At 48.6% G+C, this 8,458-nt stretch overlaps 1 non-coding gene across 1 annotated transcript; it reads right to left on the reverse strand.

Moving 5' to 3' along the window:
- Window positions 1–8,179: 8,179 nt before the first annotated feature.
- LOC119343291 lies at window positions 8,180–8,298 on the reverse strand. The gene has a single exon (XR_005166008.1). It is a non-coding gene; the product is annotated as a 5S ribosomal RNA (ribosomal RNA).
- Between the last annotated feature and the right edge of the window lie 160 nt (window positions 8,299–8,458).

Genomic DNA, 8,458 nt, shown 5'->3' on the forward strand with positions numbered 1-8,458 from the left:
GAAATTCCAGAATATTATTTAAACTTCAAAAATTCATAACTTTTATTCTGTAACTCCAAATTAGACAAATTATATATGAAAAATGATCAGAAAAATCCAATCTATCCATCTGTACTATTTTCATGCATGATCAAACAAGTTAAATTGATGTTTCAAGCAGAACAAGGAAAAGCACTTTAAAAGGCCATGTTTGAGTTTGAAATTTGAATCTTTGATTCAAATTTGTTCAAACCCCTCTGGTTTTAGTTGCATTAGCCCAACACACTCATATTGCCATGTTTCATGCATGCATCATATTGTTGCACATTGTTTGGTGATGCTTGTGTATCGATGTCCTTTGCGACAGGTTCTGCCCCCGAGGAGTACCGTGATTACCCTAACGAAGAACCGTATCGGTGCATCGAACCATCAGGCAAGCAACCAACCATTTGATCATATCGATACAATCCCATGTTCTCGCTCCTGCTCTCTTTTACTGCATTAAGACAACGCGATTCAAACTCCTGTGTGCTATGGTAGTTGAACCCATTTCCTCTGCATGACCTGTCATTGCCACAGTAACTAGATGAAACCCACTAGCATGTGTAGGAGTTGATTGAGCCCTATGTATGTGTTGTTCCAACCTTGCTATGCCTGCTATGCTTAGAGTCGTGTCAGGTCTGGTTCATCTGGGTGATGGGCTAGAGTGAAATGATTATGTCGGTAATAAGAGTGGTGTGGTGAACACGATTTGGTAAAGGTATCGATGAGAGGCCATGTAGGAGTACATGGTGGGTTGTTTCATTGAAGCCGACCTTAAGCACTGAGATCTGTATATGTGATTTAAGATACAGCTACTACCATGCATTGGGCCTTGAAATATGACCCCGCTCGACTTCTTATTCACCCTAGCTCTCTGTCCAGGAGTTGCAAGTAGTTTCTGGTGTTTGTAGCCTACTGGAGGCCGTGGACAGCGCTGACCGTAGGGGTGGGCTGTGATGCGGTAGGTACGTGGCACGGTGTACCGAATACCCGTTAGGTATCTCGGGAACCCTGTTCACATCGTTCGGGGCCGTATGGGAAACCTCGGCCGGACTCCCTGCGGATGGAACCTGAATAGGCGATAAACCTGGACTAGAGGCTTAAGTGTTTAGGTAGGTCGTGGTCTACACCCACGTCGGCTTTCGCTTGAAGTCTGCCGAGCACATGTCGTGTGCAGACGCTAAGTGGTGGAAACATGTATGAAGAAGTACACCCCTGCAGGGTTAACATGATCTATTCGAATAGCCGCGTCCACGGTAAAGGACTACTTGGTTACCTATACAGTTCATAGACAAGTAAATGGAAAACTACTAAAAGCCTCAAGATAAGTGTGAGTGCCGAGGATGGCTCTTCCGTAGGAAGTCGGAGGTGGATCCTCGGTAGTGTATTGAAGTGGTGAGTAGTGGACTCGTGTGCGCAAAACCATTTCAGTTGGAGTATCGTAGGATAGCCTAGCCAAGAGTCAAAGCTGGCTTGCTGCAATAACTCCACCAACCCTTCTTGATACTATGCTTGTATGTAGGATCTGATGTAAGTCTTGCTGAGTACCTTTGTACTCATGTTGCTATAATCTACATTTTTACAGAAGACGCTGCAACCCCTTCTGATGGGTTCTATGTAGACGTTGACATCAACGAGTAGGCTAAAGACCCAGGTGGTGACCCTGAGCTTGTGAAGGACCACGTAGTATAGCTAGGCTTTCCAAGCCTCTTTTATTTTACTAGTTGTCTGTACTCAGACAAGTTACTTCCGCTGCTGGTTTGTATGACTGTATGACTTGTATGTGGGGTCGTGAGACCCGTACCTTTGTGTATGTTAGGTATGGCTCACTGAGCCTTAAATAAAGTACTTGTGTCATAGAGTCATGTTGTGATGCTTCGTTGTATTTGCACATATCGAGCATATTGTGTGTATGATTGAAATGCTTGGTATGTGTGGGATCTGACTATCTAGTTGTTTATCTTTAGTAGCCTCTCTTACCGGGAAATGTCTCCTAGTGTTACCGCTGAGCCATGGTAGCTTGCTACTGCTCTGGAACACTTAGGCTGGCCGGCATGTGTCCTTCTTCGTTCCTGTGTCTGTCCCTTCGGGGAAATGTCACGCTTGAGTACCGGAGTCCTGTTAGCCCGCTACAGCCCGGTTTACCGGAGTCCTGCTAGCCCAGTGCTACAGCCCGGACCCACTTGCTGATGACCGACACGTTCGAAGCTGGGTCATGGATGCCTGTTCCTGTAAGTCTGTGCCACTTTGGGTTTACGACTAGTCATGTCAGCCCGGGCTCTTTATCATATGGATGCTAGCGACACTATCATATACGCGAGCCAAAAGGCGTAAACGGTCCCGGGAAAAAGGTAAGACGACACCCGTGGGATTACCGTGCGTGAGGCCGCAAAGTGATATGAGGTGTTACCAGCTAGATCGATGTGACATCGAGTCGGGGTCCTGACAGGAACCCAAGTCACGGCCATGCTTGCGTGTTGCTTCATAATCAGTCTGACCAGTCTCAGCACTGATGGCCTTGTTAACAAGCTTCTGAAAAGATGTGGACTCATGCAGACGGAGGTCGCGGCGAAGCTCAGGACTAAGCCCCTTACGGAACCTTGCCTGCTTCTTGGCATCAGTAGAAACTTCCTCCGTTGCATAACGGGCAAGGTTACCAAACTCCCTGCTGTAAGCGTCAATAGAGAGTCGACCTTGAGTGAAACTACAGAACTCCTCACGTTTACGGTCCATGAGACCCTCCGGAATGTGATGTTCACGGAAAGCCTTGCTGAATTCAGCCCAAGTAGTGACATGGTCCGCTGGGCGCATAGCTCCATAATTCTCCCACCATAGACTGGCGGGGCCTTCAAGATGATATGCAGCAAAGGTGACCTTGTCAGCCTCAGCTACTAGCGCAGAATGCAGTTTGTGAGAAATACTGCGAAGCCAGTCATCAGCGTCGAGAGGCTCGACGGAGTGGTGGAACATGGGTGGATGTAACTTGATGAAATCACTGAGTGACACCAAGTTTGTCCTCTGATGGTGTGCTGTGTTCTGTTCAATACGCTCCAACAAACGGTTGGTCTCCCGCTTGTTTCTCTCAGCCTCTAGCATAACTTCTGCCAGAGAGGGAGGGTGAGGCAGATTTGTATCCCCAACTCTGCTGCCTTTGGCCTGCTCTGGGGGAGAAGGGTTGTTGCGGGTGTTGACCATCCTAGGAAAAACAAGACAATGGTTTAGTCCAACATGACAAGATTCCTACATAGAATGTAGGATGTAATGGACAACTCAGAATGCAAGATGATCATCCGTATGACATGGTAGATACAGAAACTACTTCTTTTATTCCATCGTCATACACACCATACGAGGTTTAGTACAAGACCAACAAGTACTACTACGGTGAGAGGAGGATTACATATCATCGGAGGCATCCCAAGCTCCTATACATTATTTTCCTACACCCCCGGAATTACTACATGCTAAGTCATATTCCACAAGTCATGCAGAACGGTGGAAATACAACTATTACAACACCTAGTGGAACTACTACTATCTCAGTCATCTCCGTAGTAGTTCTCATAGAAGTCTCCTCCATAGCCTGGAAGTTCAACGTGAGCATCCGGAAACAAACGGTCCTGAGGAGCCTGTGGACCAAAAGGGCTAGGGTGAGGTCTTGGACCAACAAACGGTGGCCTGCGAGGACCACGAGGTGGGGTGATGCCTCCCACATCACGCCAATCCATCATGTCCGGCAGAGCAGACCTAACAGGATACAGATCTCTCATATCCATGCATCCAGCTTGCACAGCCGGTGCAAACCGAGTCAAGGTGGCCCAATGATCGGCGCGGGTGTTGAAAAGCTCCATTCTCAAGGCCGGTTCTCTCGGTCCTTATCCTCGAGCAACTCAGCAGTGGTGCGAGTTAGTGAGTCCTCCTGACTGGGGTCAGCATAGATAGCCCGGAGATAACCGTGCGCTCCAGGAAGTGAAGCCGGCATATACCGGAAGTCGGTGTTGCGAAGCAGGCCAGTCCTGACTCGCATGATGGTCATCATAGAATAAGCCGCATCTTGCACAGCCATCTCAATAGTAACACCGAGCCCATAGGAACAGTGAAGAGCCTCGGTAGAACCAGGATAAGAGGGAAATATCCGGACGGTGCAAAGATACTGGCTTTGGTTAAAATCTCGAAACTGCTCTTCGACCGTGTATTCGGGATACCAACGGTAACCCGTCTCGATCATCACTCGGACTAACATGGCCGTATGACCGGTCACACCAATGCATCGGGTCAGGCGAACCACTTGATTTTGGTCGCGAGTGGCCATCTGAAAGCACAACCATAATGCAAAGCCATTAGAATTTCTAGCAAAATTTCGACAGCATAACAGCTGTAAATGCTCAAGAAGGGTTTGAGACATTTATCAAAAAAATTGCATAGACACTCAACAATATCATATCAAGCTTCTGGGTTCAACTTATCAGCATAACAAGGTAGTAGAACTAAACTAGGCTTGTAGTCATCAAACCTATAAGGTACTACTGATTCGTAACACGTGAACCTGATAGAGACAGAAGATCCTAATCCTTAAGCCCCGGTAGAAGAATGGACTGACTTAGATCAGAATGCCATGAGGTAAAGAAGTAAAAAGAGCCTTACGTACCATCCCACAATCAATTCCCCTACATATAACTAAAGCATTTCTAGACTCAACATTGACCAGTTTGGCTTGGAGAACCTACAGGCAGTCCGGCTCTGATACCAACGCTGTCAGGACCCCGACTCAATGTCACATCGATCTAGCCTGTAACACCTCATATCACTTTGCGGCCTCACGCACGGTATTCCCACGGGTGTCGCCTTACCTTTGCCCGGGACCGTTTGCGCCTTTTGGCTCACGTATATGATGATGTCGCTAGCATCCATATGATAAGGAGCCCGGGCTGACATGACTAGTCGTAAACCCAAAGTGGCACAGACTTACAAGGACAGGCATCCATGACCCAGCATCGAACGTGTCGGTCATCAGCAAGTGGGTCCGGGCTGTAGCACTGGGCTAGCAGGACTCCAGTAAACCGGGCTGTAGCGGGCTAACAGGGCTCCGGTACTCAATGCGTGACATTTCCCCGAAGGGACAGACACAGGAACGAAGAAGGACACATGCCGGCCAGCCTAAGTGTTCCGGAGCAGTAGCAAGCTACCATGGCTCAATGGAAACACTAGGAGACATTTCCCGGTAAGAGAGGCTACTAAAGATAAACAACTAGATAGTCAGATCCCACACATACCAAGCATTTCAATCATACACACAATATGCTCGATATGTGCAAATACAACAAGGCATCACAACATGACTCTACGACACAAGTACTTTATTTAAAGGCTCAGAGAGCCATACATAACATACATACAAGTACGGGTCACACGACCCACATTCAAGTCATACAGTCATACAAACTAGCAGCAGAAGTAACTTGTCTGAGTACAGAGAACTAGTAAAATAAAAGAGGCTTGGAAAGCCTAGCTATACTACGTGGACCTTCACAAGCTCAGGGTCACCACCTGGGCCTTAGTCTACTCGTCAATGTCAACGTCTACGAAGAACCCATCAGAAGGGGTTGCAACGCCTTCTGTAAAATGTAAATTATAGCAACATGAGTACAAAGGTACCCAGCAAGACTTACGTCAGATCCTACATACATGCACATTATCAAGAAGGGTTGGTGGAGTTATTGCAGCAAGCCAGCTTTGACTCTTGGCTAAGCTATCCTACGAGACTCCAACTTGAAATGGTTTTGCGCACACGAGTCCACTACTCACCACTTCAATACACCACCGAGGATCCACCTCCGTCATCCTACGGAAGAGCCATCCTCGGCACTCACGCTTATCTTGAGATTTTTAGTAGTATCCATTCACTTGTCTATGAACTGTATAAGCAACCAAGTAGTCCTTCACCGCGGATGCGGCTATTCGAATAGATCATGTTAACCCTGCAGGGGTGTACTTCTTCATACATGTTTCCACCACTTAGCGTCTGCACACGACATGTGCTCGGCAGACTTCAAGCGAAAGCCGACGTGGGTGTAGACCACAACCTACCTAAACACCTAAGTCTCTAGTCCAGGTTTATCGCCTATCCAGGTTCCATCCGCAGGGAGTCCGGCCGAGGTGTCCCATACGGCCCCGAACGATGTGTACAGGGTTCCCGAGATACCTAACGGGTATTCGGTACACCGTGCCACGTACCTACCGCATCACAGCCCACCCCGTGGGTCAGCGCTGTCCACGGCCTCCAGTAAGCTACAAACACCAGAAACTACTTGCAACTCCTGGACAGAGGACTAGGGTGAATAAGAAGTCGAGCGGGGTCATATTTCAGGGCCCAATGCATGGTAGTAGCTGAATCTTAAATCACGCATACAGATCTCAGTTCTTAAGGTCGGCTTCAATGAAACAACCCACCATGTACTCCTACATGGCCTCTCATCGATACCTTTACCAAATCGTGTTCACCACATCACTCTCATTACCGACATGATCATTTCACTCTAGCCCATCACCCAGATGAACCAGACCTGACACGACTCTAAGCATAGCAGGCATAGCAAGGTAGGAACAACACATACATATGGCTCGATCAATTCCTACACATGCTAGTGGGTTTCATCTAATTACTGTGGCAATGACAGGTCATGCAGAGGAAATGGGTTCAACTACCGTAGCACACAGCAGTTTAAAACGCGTTGTCTTAATGCAGTAAAAGAGAGCAAGAGCGAGAACATGGGATTGTATCGATATGATCAAATGGTTGGTTGCTTGCCTGATGGATCGATGCACGGATACGGTTCTTCGCTAGGGTAATCACGGTACTCCTCGGAGGCAGAACCTGCCGCAAAGAACACCGATACACAACCATCACCAAACAATGTGCAACAATATGATGCATGCATGAAACATGGCAATATGAGTGTGTTGGGCTAATGCAACTAAAACCAGATGGGTTTGAATCAATTTGAACCAAAGATTCAAATTTCAAACTCATAAATGGCCCTTTAAAGTGTTTTATCTTGTTCTGCACTAAACCTCAAGTTAGCTTGTTTAAACATGCATGAAACTAGTACAGATGGATAGATTGGATTTTTCTGATCATTTTTCATATATAATTTGTTTGATTTGGAGCTACGGTTGAATTTATATGAATTTTTGAAGTTTGTAACAATTTCTGGAATTTATAAATCATTTTAGATTTATTTTAATTTCAGAAAAGGTTTACTGCGTCAGCATGAGGTCATGCTGACCTCAGCAAGTCAACAGACCCGGTCCAGGTCAAACTGACCAGTGGGTCCAGGGTGTCAGTGGGTAATTAACTAATTTAATTTAGTTTAAACTAATCTCGATAATTAACAGAAGGGGGCCCCACCTGTCATTGACTCAACAGAGTCAACCAGGGCCCACCCGTGGTCAAAGTCAAAACGGCTGCACCGGCGTTTAGCCGCCGGCGGAAGTGGTTTTGGCCGTTCCGGCCACCAAATGGGTCGCGGAGGGCATCGGGGTGGAGCTGGGGACGAACCGCGGCTCTTGGTGGAGTCAGTTGGGGTCGGGGTGGCTGGAGTTGGCGCCGGCGACGACCTAGGCGGTCACCGGAGTTCGGGTGAAGGAGAACTCGGGGCTAGGGTGTGCGGTGAGGTGCGGGGAGTGCACGGTTGGACTCAACGCAACGTGGTGAGTGCGTTGGACACCGTGAGTTGGCCGGAGGATGGCCGGGAGCGCGTCGGCGACGAGATCCGTGGCGGTGCGTGCGGGTGATCTTCGTGCGGTGGCTACACGGCTCGGGGGCGAGAGAGGAAGGGTAGGAGGGGTAGCTAGGCTCATAGAGCACCCGTAGAGGCCACCGGCGGGGTCGGGGACGAGCTGATGCGGCGACGGCATTGAAGGGGATCTCCTGCGACGGCGAACTCGGGCGAGGTCGATGCGGTGGACTCGGGCCTTGCGAGCACACGGGGCTCGGGTAGCTCGACGAAGTGGACGGCGGCGGAGCTCCTGGACACGACGAGACGACGCACGGGCGGCGGGGAGCGCGGCTACGGCGATGGAGCGGCGGCGGTGGCATCGGCCATGGCTGGGGAGCCCGTGAGTTTTCTTTTGCACGTCGTGCAAAAAAATTAAAAAGGGAATGCAACACGAGGACTTCCCAGGAGGTCACCCATCCTAGTACTACTATCGCCCAAGCACGCTTAACTTTGGAGTTTTGATGGGATCCGGTGCTTTAGGGCTGGTATGATCACATCCGACAGTTACCCCCATCTTCGTCCCTTATGCTTGCCCCTCCCAGCTCCACTACAAAGACGATTGTACTTTGCTTTGCCCGCCGCTACACGCGTGAATAATGACCAACGAGCTAAAACTTAGCGCAAACGTGCAAAATAATAAAACGTGGTTAATATATGTC

Source organism: Triticum dicoccoides, unplaced genomic scaffold (assembly GCF_002162155.2).
Source record: "Triticum dicoccoides isolate Atlit2015 ecotype Zavitan unplaced genomic scaffold, WEW_v2.0 scaffold121746, whole genome shotgun sequence".
In the NCBI taxonomy this organism is placed as follows: domain Eukaryota; kingdom Viridiplantae; phylum Streptophyta; class Magnoliopsida; order Poales; family Poaceae; genus Triticum; species Triticum dicoccoides.